The following is a 15,625-nucleotide window of genomic DNA, read 5'->3' on the forward strand; positions in this document are numbered from 1 at the left end:
ATATATATATGTGGATATATATATATCGGGACTAAATAAAGTATCTCGTAACTTTATTTCATTCAATAATATTTCAAAGATTGAATCTATTCAAATCTTGTCTTGTAGTCTCATCTATGTGATGAACTTTTGAAACTGATTATAACTTGAACGATGGTAGTTCAAGTAGTATTGGGAAAGATATAAGTATATTGGGGTATTTGGTAACCTCATCTTTTAAACTTATATCTAATTAATAATTGTCTTATGAATGACAAAGATTTTCAGAAAAACGTTGAAACAAGGTTAGATATATGAGATCACCTTGCAACGATATTTTTTTATACAGTTATACACTGGGACTTTGTGTATATTATGCATGGAAGAGGACTTCCAATATTTTGAAAAGTATATATGTATATATACTGAATATTTTGCGACTTCATCGCATTAAGATATCAAACTTGGTTCATTTCTTTTGACCAAGACTTTCATGAGTATTATGAGTAGGCTCATATATTGTAAATCATTATACATATTATTTTGGTAGGCTTGCTGCTCACCCTTGCTTTATTTCTTCATCACACAACAACAGTTAGGAAAGATGGCCAGACTCCAGCAGACCCAGCGCAAGCGCGTGGGAAGCGTCCCGCGTCTTCCCGTTGATGTTGTAGCTGCTATAGCTGCAGAGGTAGATCTATTGTAGATCAGACCATCTACTTTTGAGAATCAATTATGTATAATTATAACTTGTGGCAGATGATGGCAATTAACTGTAAATTTATCAAGTAATCATTTTGGGTTGTAATAACTTTTAAATTGTGGATTCAAAGACTTGTACTTATTTAAATTTCATCTCTGAGACTATAACGGGTTGTGGTGTGTGTTAGTGTGGGGTCACAGCATAAGGTTATTTATTATTAATTAAGTGAAGTGATATTGTGGAAAGAAAGACCGTGACGACCCGGATCCCCGACCCCGGATCTGGGGGTGTTACAGAAATGGTATCAGAGCTAAGCGTTATAAACCTCAGAGATGATGGGACGTTAAGATAATAAGTTCACTAAGATAATAAGAACTCTTGCCAAGTTCATAGTCGGGCTACCTAACGTAGTACTGACAGTTAAAACCCTTATGGGAACCCTTATAAATATCGTGATAGGAGCGTAGTTCGTTATCGTATATGGTAGCGGGACTCCAAACCCTGAGGTTGAGGAGAAACATCGCGATGATATTTTATTACTAATTGGAGATCGGATTGTGGATCCGATAGAGTGTCCTAATGCAGGACCGGACGATGTTGATATTGAGGATTTAGCGGTTGAGGATGTTGTCCTAGAAGGGATAGTTATTGAGGAGGATCCCATGGAGGATCCTGACAGGATTGGATAAAGGACCACTGATGAATTGATGACCATGGTTTGGTCGACTACCAGAGGTAGGATTGGCCGGTCACTACCGGAGGTTCGTTCAAGTTTGTAAAGATAGTAGCCCCCTTTAACGCGGCTTACTCGTAAGACTGAGAAGTTCGAATGGACAAAGAAATGCGAGAACAGCTTTCAAGAACTGAAGCAGAGATTGGTGATGGCCCCTATGCTGGCGTTGCCGGATGGAAAAAGGAGATTTTGTGATTTGTAAGTGACGCTTCGCATAAGGAATTAGGGTGCTTCTTAGCACAGCAAGATAATCGCGTCTGCGTCAAGACAATTAAGGTAATATGAAATTCGATATCCCCGCCCATGAGCTTAGGCTCGTGGCAATAGTTTTACCCTAAAGATTGGAGGCACTACTTGTATGGAGAGAAGTGCGAGAATTACCTAAGCCATAAGTGCTCTAGTACATTCTTACATAGAAAGAGCTCAACATACGCCAGAGGAGGCGGTTAGAGCTAATCAAGAATTATGATGGGGAGATTCTTTATCATTCGGGGAAAGCCAATATGGTGGCTGATGCCCTTAGTAAAAAGGAGAGACTCAAGATGATAATGTCTTTGGGAGAAGTGATAAGAGATTTTGAGAAAATGGAAAATAGAAGTGAAGGTAACCGGAGCCGGTACCTAAAAGCTGTTTGAGATTGCAATACAGCCCGAATTATTGGAAAAGGTCATATTGTGCCAGAAAAAGTTATGAGTGAAGGCAAAGAGCCAACAATTAGATAAAAGATTAATATCGAGAAAGATGATAAGGGAATAATGAGGTATTCCTATAGAATTTGGGTTCCGAAAGTTCAAGAGCGTAAGGATGAGAACTTAGATGAGAGCCATAGTTTGAGGAATAAGATTTAGAGCAAACCCTGAACGTGATAGTCAGGGAGGTCGCCATCAAGATAGAAGGACCCATGACATAATGGAGTGGAAAATGAGGATTTTAAATTAAAAGATGACCCAATTATGGGGAGTAGGATGAAACATTTCATACTAAGGAAACAGAAAGTCGAGTAAGGAAAGGAGACCCGAAACGGTACTCCTATACGGCAATTCATGGACTTGTCTAAAGAGAACTTAGACTATTATCCCCAACCACCACCCTGAGGAGACAGTTAGGTGAGAAATTCTTTCAGGACCTTTAAATCGCTAAGCTCTCAGAGTTCCAAGGAACAGGCTGACCCAGCCGAGGCAAGAGCCTGGCTAAAGGAAATATAGGAATCATTTGAGATTCAAAATGATTGATGAACCACAAAAGACTGTTTTTGTCACTTACCCTCCTAAGAGAGAGACCACCCGCTGGTGAAAGGCCAAGGAAGGCACGGAGCAAGAGATTATAATAAACTGATTTAAGTTCAGTCAATTGTTTTCAGGAAAGTACTTCCCAAGGTTATGGAGATAATGTAAAAGCTTTAGAGCCATAACAAAGGCAGACGAGTATGATGAATTATGAATCTAAGCTGTAAAAGTTGTTAAGATTCGTTCTGAAGACGCGAATCCAGAATGACGGGATATTTGAAATTAATGCTTATGTTGTGTTGGTTCATGAAATAATGATAAGAGAAAGGAAAATAAAAAGGAATTGAAGTGGAAAGGAATAAAAAGGCAACAGAGTTTGAGGAATGATAAGGGAGTTGGGTATGAGGAAACCCTAAAGACTCCTATTAATAGAAATAGAAAAGTATATGATCGTCAGGATGAGGGTGATTCACCATGAGTTAAAGTTGACGGTTGAAGGCATAAGAGATGCATATATTTTATCCCCTTTAAGTTGGGAGGATTCGAAGGATAAACAATGAGACGCGGATAGACTGAGGAGACAAGGAAGTAAGAAACTAGGAAAATTGGATGAAGGAAGTGACCTTCAAGAATGTGAAGTGTAAGACCGGTGGCATGATACCCAGAAAGGGAGACGCCAGGTATGAAAGATATCCCAACATTGAGATGACTGTTGAGATAAACAACAAAAGTAAATAAGGACTTATTAAGAAGAAGTTCACGTTGAACACGACCAATATCTTCCAGCTCATCCATGTGATCATTACCAAATCAGGAAAGACAAGCGGATAACCATTTTTATCTTTTGAAGGCCATGTGGATTGACCTTAACTTGAATAAGGATGCTATTGTGAAATTCGGTATAGACTATCGAGGTGGAAATGATTGAATAAGATACCCTTATCAGGGATGTATGACTTTATTTATCCATGGAAGGATGCTTGTACCTTTTTAAAGGTGGAATTAAGGATAGAACATCGGTAACTTAAAACGAATCCTAGGGGAATGCATAAAGGTTGGCATTTCACCCTTAATAGGGATAGTATGAGTTTTGACAGTATGAATTGGAAAGGATTAAGGTAATAATAACCTTTAAGGATCAGTGGAGAAATTTTTCAGAAGTAAATAGACAATGGTTCTAGTATCAGTAAATGGTATTTTGATATACCCTGTATATAGGGAATACAGGAGGAACGATTGAAGGATAACCTTAGAGGTTTTACAAGGAGAAAGGAAATATTCGAAATTCTCAAGAATAAAAATGTTGATAAAGGAAATATGACGTAATTATATTGATGCCAAGTGAGGCACGTGTTAAACCACGAGAAGGTATGGATCGAACCAGTAATGGTCGAAATTGTTCAGGGCAATTAGGACTTAAGATAGAAGATGTTCTAAGTATGATCGAGAGTCAGTCTTGACAGTGATTAACCTCTAAAGACTGAGGCAATAACTTATGGAAAAATGGTGATTTTTTTTTCATCAGATTTTATGGAAAACATCTTCACATAAGCTGTGATTGAAATGAGGTAGAAAATTATTTGGAGGTGGTTAAAATGACATCGACTATAAGGAAATTGTACTATCAGGAAAGGCCAAAGAGGTGGCCGACACTTTAAAGGTAAGTGGATAATTATAGGCGCGTGTTCAAATTTTTTTTTCTTTTTGATTCAGGGTTTAAGACTTGTGTTGAAAATGAAGTCAAATTTCAAAGCACCTCCATCTACAATGCATGCTTTATATTTAACAGTTGAAAACTCGCATAGTCCCAAAAGTTATAATAATCAAATCAACATAATCGATTTTATTTATTACACTATAGTTATATAATTACATCGACATAATTATCTAATTTAAAAATCAAAATAATTTATATATTATATGAAGGTATTAAACTACGTTATTTGTGCAACTATATCGTTCTTAAAAAAAATTGCAATTACAATATTATTACAACAATTTTAATATTTTGTTCCAAATATTATTGTTCCAAACATTATATAGAGTTCTACAACAAAAAAATGTATCATATTTAAAATATGTTTTGTACTTTTTTATTATTTCATTAAAAATAATATATAATTCTACAGAAAATATTGGTATTGTAATTATAATATAATTTTAACAATTTTTTATTTTATTAAAAAGTAACTGTGTGAAATAAGATTTTAGGAGTGAATGCAAATTACAGTGAAATCAAGTACCGTATAATTATAAAATAATATAGAGTTCTACGAGTAGTATCGTATTTATAATAAATTCAATTTGCTTCTTTGTAGACTTCAATTTTCATTGGACAGGTGGCATAACTGTATCCACACATTCCTTTTAATTGCTGCATTTGTAATCACCAATAATATAACCAAATAGTTACTTGCGACCTTTGTCTGCTGTGTAGAGAAGCAGTTACTTGCGACCCCGAGGAGCAAGTAATTCCCTTAGCCAAATTCTGCCTTTGAGACTTACTTGCGACCTATCTCTCTATGTTGTCAAGTTAGTTGCGACCTAGATCACTAGTATCAACTTACTTGCGATCTGGGAGGATAAGCTATCTTTACTTAGCCAATTTTCCCTACTTTGATAGTTACTTGCGACCCAGTATACTAGAGCAAGAGTTACTTGCTACCTAGTGTACTGCTGTAGGATTTTTCCTTAGTCAAATATATCGCCAGCACTTACTTGTGACCTGTCTTTCCCTGTACATGTTACTTGCGACCTATTACTTCTAGGAGGATGCATTTTTCCTAAGTCAAAGAGTTACTTGCGACCTACCTCTCCATGTATGAGATACTTGCGACCTAACTGTCTTGGAAGAGGATTTTTTTGACTTAGAAAAATTCTCGTCTTCAAATAACTGTATCAACATTGATCTTTTTGATTTACCGAATTAAACCCTTTCTGATATGCTGATGCTTGGTGCACTAGTCTGGTTCATAAATAACTAACATGAATTGATTTAATTCATTTTCCTTTGTAATGCTGAGCTGATACATCTTGGTTGGTTATTCATTGCTTCAATCACTGAACCCTTGATCTTTAATACTATAAATCAAACTATGTAACTGATACTGGAAGTCCTTTGATGTCTTATTCTTTATGAAGGCTTGAACATATTAATGAACATCTTCCCATCACTTGATTGTGGACTTAGAGAGTTATTTGCATCTTTTGATTCTTTGTGTATATCATGTCTTCATCTTCAGGTTCCTGTTCTTCACAACTTAATATTGTTTATCTAATTCTGTTACATGTTGAGTTATAATTCCTCAATCACATGTTACGTTACATTATACTTTACAATCTCCCCCTATTTGATTGTTAGAGTTCGACAAGCAAATCCCAAAGGATAATTCAACTGACAATAAGAAAAATTACAACCTCAAAACAAATAAAGATACTAAATACATTCTGGATTACATATTCAATTCCAGATTTCTTAAATTACAAAGAAGTGTTCCTCTAGCCTGAATAAATTTTTTAGGTCTTCTTTGTCTTTGTGTTCTGTTAGGGCGAAAACACGCGCTAATATTCACGCAAGTATACGTGTTCGCAAGTAATATAGAATACTAACTAGTTCGTTCCCACAGAGACTCAGACTAAATTATTGTCTAATTAAACTCACTCACCAATGTATGATTACTTCTCAATGTTAAGACACTAACACTTAAAATTGTTAACTAAATATTAACTACAATTAACTACTTAATTAATCACTTAACTAACACTTCAAATTATCAATAATAAAACACTCATGAGATCACAACTTCATTACTACTTCCTTCAATAGTCATCGTTATTACCTTTAGCATGTGACAGTGATGATATTAATCGAATAACACAAAACTGATAAAAGCCAACTTTCATTGTACTAATACCATTCTACCAAACATCCACAATCAAGATAGAAGTTGAATAGTCATCAATTATGTTGAGTTCCTATATGTCTACAGAAATTGACAACACAACGATTTAAGCACAAGTTATTCCTTTTGATTACATAGGGAAAATAAAACTGTTAGAGTTACCCACTAATCATGCACAACGTACATGAACCTATGCTAGCATGGCAAGTTCTAAATCTCAAGATCCACCATCGCTTCACAAGAGATTAACACCCTATCTTATATGTTCGCGACGCACATAAGACGAATACGCACAACCAATACTAGATATCATACAATCATCACACACTAAAGTATTAAACAATTACTAAAGAATTCCATAATAAATCCGTTGCAACCCCATGATCACGATTAGCCCATAATAGCACTTATCGTCATCATGGGTTCATATGAAATCATGATAAACAAACACAAGAAAATAATAACTAAACTAATTATATTAAATCAGAGTACGTCACAAGAGTAAATAAGTTCAAAGTAAGAAAACTAGCATCCAACGTTACAACGAAACAAGAATCACAAGAAAATATGCTTCCTCTTCGTTGCGGTGTGCTAAATCGGTCTTCTTCGTTATCTCCTTCGCTCCTTGCGTAATACTACTATCTTCTCTCTTAAAAACATCTCAAATCTACTTATATAATAGTCCCATAAAACCCAGATTACATAGAAGTGGAAACCAAACAGAATTAGAAGTTCTAAAATAAACTGCCTCTTTTCCCGACCCTGCGCGGCCGCTCAGCATAGCTGAGCGGGCGCTCAGCTTCCTGCGTGGCGCGCTCAACTTGTTGCGCGGCCGCTCAGCATTGCTGAGCGGGCGCTCAGGCCTCTACTGGAAAAAATCCTGAGTTGCTCCGTTTCTTCACCGTAATCTGCCCATTTCTTTCCTCTCGCAATGGTGAACACAGGCCAAGGCTTATTCTTGATGATTACTCCCCCGAAATGTAACTAATACCCTGAAACGCATAAACACTAGAAAAACGCATCAAATACACAAAATACTTGATTTCAAGACACCAATTTAAGCCATTTTAAGACGCACTAAGTGGTATAAAATGCCACTTATCACACCCCCAAACTTAAATCGATGCTTGTCCTCAAGCGTCACAGACTCAAAAACAAATAAAAACATGCATGAATGCAAATCTATATGAAAATGCAGCGATCCCCCTTACTACAAATAAACCAACCAAATTGCAACATCTCAACAAATGCAGTTAGACAACTAAAGATCAATAAACTCATGCAAACGGACATACAGCCAGAAACGTGGTGTGTGCAAATGCTTAACAGATATGCTTCGGAACTAGACCAATTATTATGACTCGACTATCCTCAAGGCAATCCCATGATTATTCAAAGAATAAAAATTTTAGGCACAAAGTGATATACAACACTACAAGAATTCTGGAGCTAACTACGGAATCGTGCTTTTTATTCACAACACAAATGCTTATTTGACCGTGCAATGAGTGAGGTCCATAAAAGACTTATACAATGGTATCATGTAACGAGCATTAGGTTAGCGGATCCCAGACTCTAAAAGCCTTAGGTCACTAGGCACAAAGTCCCCTAAGAACTTAATAACTCGAATACCACAGAGCCCACTCTTGATCAATTATTCATAACCACCAAAAAAAAAATTTTTTTTTTTTAATAACTTCTGAGCAAGTGCGTTTCGCTCCATCTTGCTCAACCCTAGACTACTCGCACCACATGCGAGCCGGCTACTAGCCATTTGACGCCTAGCCACAACTAGCAACAAATTCCATTTTTTTTTACTCCAAATTTTTTCTTTTTTCATGCCTTTATCACTAAGAGCCTATTATCGAATTCTAAGCATAATAAATAGATTGACCCCGAAAACAATCAAATCATAACAACAATCTAGCCCTTACGCATTCTCTAAGACTTAGTGGAATTACAAGTGCTTCTAGCATGCATATCAACCTACACGACTTAATATCACTTTAATGCTATCACTACACTCGCATCAATATCACAATTCAGTCGATAAATCATTGCAAAAGGGATCATGGTAAATGCATGAGCTACATGACATACATTTGTAAAAAAAACTATATGGCATAAATTATGCAACTATATGAACTAAACTATCATGAATATACAGCTATATGACACACACAATATTCCTCAACTACCACCCCCAAACTTAAAATCTTCACTGTCCTCAGTGAAGGTAGTAGAAAGGAACACAGGGTATACCTACTCGGAATTATCATCATCATCACCCTCAGTGGGTGGAGTATTAGGCGGCGGGTATGCAGAGTCCTCACCAAAAACTGGCCACTGGATATCAGCTCCAAGGCCCCGAAAAGCAGTCCCTAACGCAAGGGTGAGCTCCTGAGCAAACCTGCTCTGCGTCTCATACATGGCATCCATCCACCGTGAAAGCCTCCTATACTGGGCATCAGCCAACCCAGCTCCCTCCTGAGCTCTCGAAGAACCAGCCTCATCATGCCGAGGCCTAGCCCTAGTAGCACCTCATGCTGGACGCCCTCCTGGAAGACGATAACCCAGCCCATGCTCCTCAGGCTCACCACTGGTCCACTCCTGCATCCCATTCAGAGTCCCAGAATCAATCGAAGCTGCCGGCAACTGCAACTGCTCATGAGCCGGCCAGTTCACTCCTACTGCTCGGCACAGCTTCGTAACCGTGGATGCATAAAGGATGTTCATATGCTTCGCTCCCCTCAAAAACTTCAGAATTCCTTGGTAGATAAACTCACCAAGGTCCACATAATACTCCTCATTAAGAATTCCCCACAACAACTGTGCTCTCTCAACTGTGACCTCGTGTGCATGCGAAGAAGGCAAAATATTAGCACAAATAAATGCATTCCATGCACGGGCATACCTGTTCATAGTGATCGCCGGGAAGTGACGATACTCATTAGTGCCGGTCCTGAACGTCCAAACTGTGCCCGGTCTACAAAGAGTCGCACAAATCAAATCCAAGTCAAAATCCTCAGCAGTCTTTTCATTCCAATTCTCCTCCTCGGGCTTCCTCTCTCGCTGTCCAATCACACGAGGAATCGCCGCAGGGTGATAATCAACCGTCAGCCCTCGGACCACAGAAAAACCATTCTTTTCGGCCTTCGCGTTCGCATAGAACTCGCGAACCACACTCATCGGCACTGCTTCGGGCGACTCGCAGAAAGCTATCCACCCCTTCTCTGCAATCATGGGTAGCAACTCACCATCCCTCCCCGATGGTAAAAACCCTCTCTCCTTCAGAATCGGCTTCCCTAAAGGCCTAGTGTACTCCTCCTCCGCAGCTCTGTCAGTTAACCGAGGCCTTGCAACAGTACCCCTCGATGAATCAGCAGTAGGAACTGTGCTGCTGCTGTCAATAGTGTGTGCTCTCTTGGGTGCCATTGATTCGTGAATAAAAGTGTGTAAGAACTGAGTTTTGGTGCTTGGGAGAGAGTTTAAGTGTAGGAAGTTTGTGGGAGATATGTAGGATAGGTGTATGTATATATAGGGTGTGGACACAAATCGTGGGTTTATGGGCTACAACTGTTTTTTTTTGTTTTTTTTTTCTGAACGTAAAAAAAATTCTGGCAGTTGACCCCTGAGCGGTCGCTCAGTAAAGCTGAGCGGGCGCTCAGCTTGCTGAGCGGTCGCTCAGCAATGCTGAGTGGGCGCTCAGGGGGTTACTGGAAAAAAAAAATCAGCCCCTATTTTCTGATTTTGTTGTGTTTTTGGATAGGTTATTAACTTCTAATGGTTCCTGTAACAACAATTCATGGGTTGCCTCCCACGCAGCGCTTCTTTTTCGTCATTAGCTTGACGTTGCGTACCCTTCTCAAGTAGTCAACAAAATGGCGCTAACCACTTCTCGGTTTGCCATGTCCCCATAGTAGTGCTTCAACCGCTGACCGTTAACCTTGAATGCTTGGTCCGGATCATTCTCAAAAATTTCCACCGCTCCATGTGGAAACACAGTTTTGACAATAAAAGGTCCAGACCACCTTGATTTCAACTTCCCAGGAAAAAGTCGGAGCCGAGAGTTGAATAAGAGAACTTGTTGCCCCGACACAAATAATTTAGGATGTAGCTTCCTATCGTGCCACCTCTTCACCTTTTCCTTATACATCTTGTTATTCTCGTATGCTTGAAGTCGAAATTCATCAAGTTCATTAAGCTGAAGCATTCTTTTCTTACCAGCTGCATCTAAATCCAGGTTCAACTTTTTCAATGCCCAGTAGGCCTTATGCTCAAGCTCTGCAGGTAGATGACATCCATTACCGTACACCAACTGAAACGGGGACATACCAAGTAGAGTTTTGTATGCTGTTCTGTAAGCCCAAACAGCTTCATCGAGCTTTAAAGACCAATCCTTCCTTGACGGACAAACAACCTTCTCTAGAATGCGCTTTATCTCTCTGTTAGACACTTCCGCTTGACCATTTGTTTGCGGATGATAGGCAGTAGCCACTCGATGATTCACATTATAACGCTGCATCATAGAAGTGAACTTACGGTTGCAGAAATGCGACCCTTCATCACTTATGATTACCTGAGGTGTTCCAAACCTTGTAAAAATTTGTTTATGAAGAAAATTTAGCACTGCCCTTGCATCATTTATCGGTAAAGCTTTAACTTCTACCCATTTGGAGACATAATCGACTGCCAGCAAGATGTACTGATTATTGCAAGATGAGATAAAAGGCCCCATGAAATCGATTCCCCAAATATCAAAGACCTCGACTTCAAGCATCACATTTAATGGCATCTCATCCTTCCTTGTCAAATTTCCCACTCTTTGGCAACGATCACACCTTAAAACAAACTGATGAGCATCCTTGAACAAAGTAGGCCAAAAAAAACCTGCTTACAGAATACGAGCTGCCGTCTTCTCACCACCATAGTGTCCACCATAAACCGTGGAGTGACAGTCTCGTAATATCCCCTCCGTCTCACAAAACGGGATACATCTCCTGATGATCTGGCCGGCTCCCTGTCTAAACAAATATGGTTCATCCCACATATACCACTTCACCTCATGCAGAAACTTCTTCTTTTGAGCGGAGGTCAAATTAGGAGGCATTACATTGCTGACGAGATAGTTTACAATATCTGCAAACCATGGTTCCTCCTCCTGAACTGCAAACAACTGCTCATCCGAAAAAGATTCATTGATTAATGTCCTATCTTGTGAAGTAGAATCGGGATTCTCCAACCTAGAGAGATGGTCAGCTACTTGATTCTCAGTACCTTTTCTATCCTTGATCTCTAACTCAAATTCCTGAAGTAAAAGCACCCAACGAATGAGTCTCGGCTTCGAATCCTTCTTGGAAACCAGATAGCGAATAGCCGCATGATCAGTGAATACTGTTACTTTTGTACCAAGTAGATAAGACCGAAATTTCTCGAAACCAAAGACTATAGCCAATAGCTCCTTCTCAGTAGTGGTGTAGTTCAATTGGGCCCCATTTAAAGTCTTACTCGCATAGTAGACCACATGGAAGAGATTTTTCTTGCGCTGTCCCAGAACTGCACCTACCGCATAATCACTCGCATCACACATCATCTCAAACGGTTCTTTCCAATCTGGTGCTGTAATAACTGGTGCAGTGATCAAACTCTTCTTGAGAGTCTCGAATGCTGCCAAACATTCATCATCAAATTTGAAAGGCACATCTTTCTCAAGCAAATTGCACAACGGCTTAGATATATTTGAAAAGTCCTTGATGAATCGCCGATAAAAACCCGCATGACCAAGAAAACTACGGATTCCTTTCACAGAATTAGGTGGGGGAAGATTTTCAATGACTCCCACCTTGGCCTTGTCCACCTCCAGACCCTTGTTAGAGACCTTATGCCCAAGAATAATGCCTTCACGCACCATAAAATGACATTTCTCCCAATTGAGCACCAAATTAGTTTCCACGCATCTTTTGAGTACGGCGCGCAGATTATTCAAACATTCATCATATGAATGTCCAAAGACGGAGAAGTCGTCCATGAACACTTCGACATTATTTCCAATCATGTCAGAGAATATAGCCATCATACATCTCTGAAAAGTGGCCGGGGCGCCACATAACCCAAACGAAACTCTGCGAAAAGCAAACGTGCCAAATGGACAAGTGAAGGTAGTCTTTTCCTGATCCTCTGGTGCAATACAAATCTGATTATACCCTGAATAACCATCCAGAAGATAAAAATATTCATGACCCGCCAACCTGTCAAGCATCTGATCAATAAATGGAAGAGGGAAGTGATCATTCCTTGTGGCTTTGTTCAATTTTGTATAATCTATGCATATTCTCCATCCTGTAACTGTTCGAGTGGGGATGAGCTCATTCTTTTCATTTGCTACCACAGTGATACCTCCTTTCTTAGGTACACACTGTATGGGGCTTACCCACGAGCTATCAGAAATAGGATAAATGATGCCTGCATCCAGCCATTTCAGAATTTCTTTCTTCACCACCTCCTTCATGATAGGATTCAGTCTTCTCTGATGTTCCATAGTTGGCTTACTACCTTCCTCTAGCAGAATTTTATGCATACAATATGAAGGACTTATCCCCTTGATGTCTGCTATGGTCCATCCAATAGCCGATTTGAATTCTCTCAAAATCCTTAAGAGCTTGTCTTCCTCACTACCTGAAAGGTCAGATGAAATAATAACAGGTAACGTAGATGCATCACCTAAAAAAGCATACCTCAAGTGTTCAGGTAATGGCTTGACCTCCAAGGTAGGTGCTTCCTCTATTGATGGTTTGAGCTTTCCTTCAGCATTCTTGAGGTCAGTAGTACCAAGAGATTCAAACGGCATGTCCAGCTTTCACTTCCAGGGAGAAGCGTTCAGATATTGTAATTGCTCGTTGCCATCTTCATCATCACTGTCAAAATCCCCCACTAAGGCCTTTTCCAATGCATCAGACATTAGCATGCGATCGAGTTCCGAAGTGACCGCAGAATCAATCACATCCACTTTAAAGCACTCCTCATCTTCTGTAAGGAATTTCATTGCCTTGAATACGTTGAAGGTCACATCCTGATCTTGTACCCGCATAGTAAGTTCACCTTTTTGCACATCTATCAAGGTACGGCCAGTAGCCAAGAAAGGTCTTCCCAAGATTATGGGAATCTTCTTATCTTCCTCAAAATCCAGAATAACAAAATTTGCAGGAAAGAAGAGCTTATCCACCTTGACGAGCACATCCTCCACTATGCCCCTTGGGTAAGTAATGGAACGATCAGCCAATTGTAGCGACATGTATGTGGGTTTTGGATCAGGCAGATCCAACTTTTTAAAGATCGACAACGACATCAGATTAATGCTTGCTCCCAAATCACAAAGGCACTTGTCAAAAGTCAAATTGCCAATGGTGCAAGGAATGGTGAAACTACCTGGATCTTTCAGTTTTGGTGGTAACTTTTGCTGCAGAACAGCGCTGCATTCTTCCGTGAGAGCAACGGTCTCAAGGTCATCCAGTTTCACCTTCCTTGAAAGAATACTCTTCATAAACTTCGCATAACTAGGCATTTGCTCCAGAGCCTCAGTGAAAGGTATATTGATGTGAAGTTTCTTGAACACCTCCAGAAACTTCCCGAACTGTCTATCCAGCTTTTGTTACTGCAATCTCTTAGGAAAAGGTGGTGGAGGATAGAGCTGTTTCTCCCCTATATTAGCCTCAGGCAGAGTGTGTTCAACAGTAGTCTTCCTTGGTTCTGCCGCTTTCTCCTTTTGCTTAGATTCTTCATCTCTAATTTCAGCTTCTCCTTCTTTTGCCTTTTTAGCATCAGCAACTTTTCCAGACCTTAAGGTAATAGCCTTGACTTGCTCTTTAGCTTCCTTCCTGCCTGGTACTTCCGTGTCACTGGGAAGAGTGCCAGGTTGACGATTGAGCACTGTATTGGCTAATTGACCGATTTGATTTTCCAAGGTCTTGATAGAAATCGCCTGACTCTTGCATAACAGCTTAAGTTCCTCAAAATCAGCACTAGTAGGTGCAGTTGTACTTCCCTGTTGAGGATATGATTGCCTGGTAGCATACTGTTGTGGTTGCTGGAATCCAGGTGGGTTAAACTGTTTACTCACTCCTTGCTGATATGGTGGATGAATAGCATTCTGATTATTCCCCCAGCTGAAATTTGGATGATTTCTGTTATTAGGATGATAGGTCGCTGGCACAGGTTGCTGTTGTCGCTGATAATTATTCGCATACTGAACAGATTCGTTGACAAGTGAACACTGATCCGTAGCATGAGAACCTGCACACAGCTCACAAACCATAGCTATTTGATTAACTCCATATGTAGCCACAGAATCAACCTTCATTGATAGCGCTTGGAGCTGGGCTGCAATAGCGGTGGCTGCATCAACTTCCAGAATACCTGCTACCTTACCTGACGTCATCCTCTGAGTTGGGTTTTGATGCTCATTTGCAGCCATAGTCTCTATAAGATTATATGCCTCAGTATAGCTTTTAGCCCATAGGGCGCCTCCAGCTGCTGCATCGAGCATGGGCCGAGATTGGGCCCCCAAACCATTATAGAAACCAGTGATCACCATCCAATCAGGCATTCCATGATGTGGACATTTTCTCAACATTTCCTTGTAGCGTTCCCAAGCCTCGCACATAGATTCAGTAGGTTGCTGCGCAAACAGAGTAAGAGCACTCCTCATAGCGGCAGTCTTTGCCATCGGATAAAACTTCACCAGAAACTTTTGCGCAAGATCTTCCCACGTAGTGATGGACCCAGCTGGTTTAGAATGTAACCAGTCTTTGGCCTTGTCCCTCAGTGAGAATGGAAAAAGCCTCAACTTGATAGCCTCATCAGTCACGCCATTATACTTAAAAGTGCTGCAGATCTCGACAAAATTCCTTATGTGTATGTTGGGGTCTTCAGTTGCCGCTCCTCCAAAAGAAACAGAATTCTGTACCATCTGAACAGTGCCCGGCTTGATTTCAAAGGTGTTAGCTTGAATAGCCGGATGAAGAATGCTTGACTGGATGTCATCAATTTTTGGCCGAGAAAAATCCATAAGAGCTGGATCAGCTTG

The 15,625-nt window shown here is 39.9% G+C and overlaps 1 non-coding gene across 1 annotated transcript; it reads left to right on the forward strand.

Annotated features, from left to right (window-relative positions):
* The first annotated feature begins 15,143 nt into the window (after nt 1-15,143).
* LOC141683679 (small nucleolar RNA R71) lies at nt 15,144-15,250 on the forward strand. Its single transcript, XR_012560402.1, has one exon. It is a non-coding gene; the product is annotated as a small nucleolar RNA R71 (small nucleolar RNA).
* Nucleotides 15,251-15,625: the final 375 nt, after the last annotated feature.

The sequence above is a fragment of the Apium graveolens genome, chromosome 1 (assembly GCF_009905375.1).
Source record: "Apium graveolens cultivar Ventura chromosome 1, ASM990537v1, whole genome shotgun sequence".
In the NCBI taxonomy this organism is placed as follows: Eukaryota; Viridiplantae; Streptophyta; class Magnoliopsida; order Apiales; family Apiaceae; genus Apium; species Apium graveolens.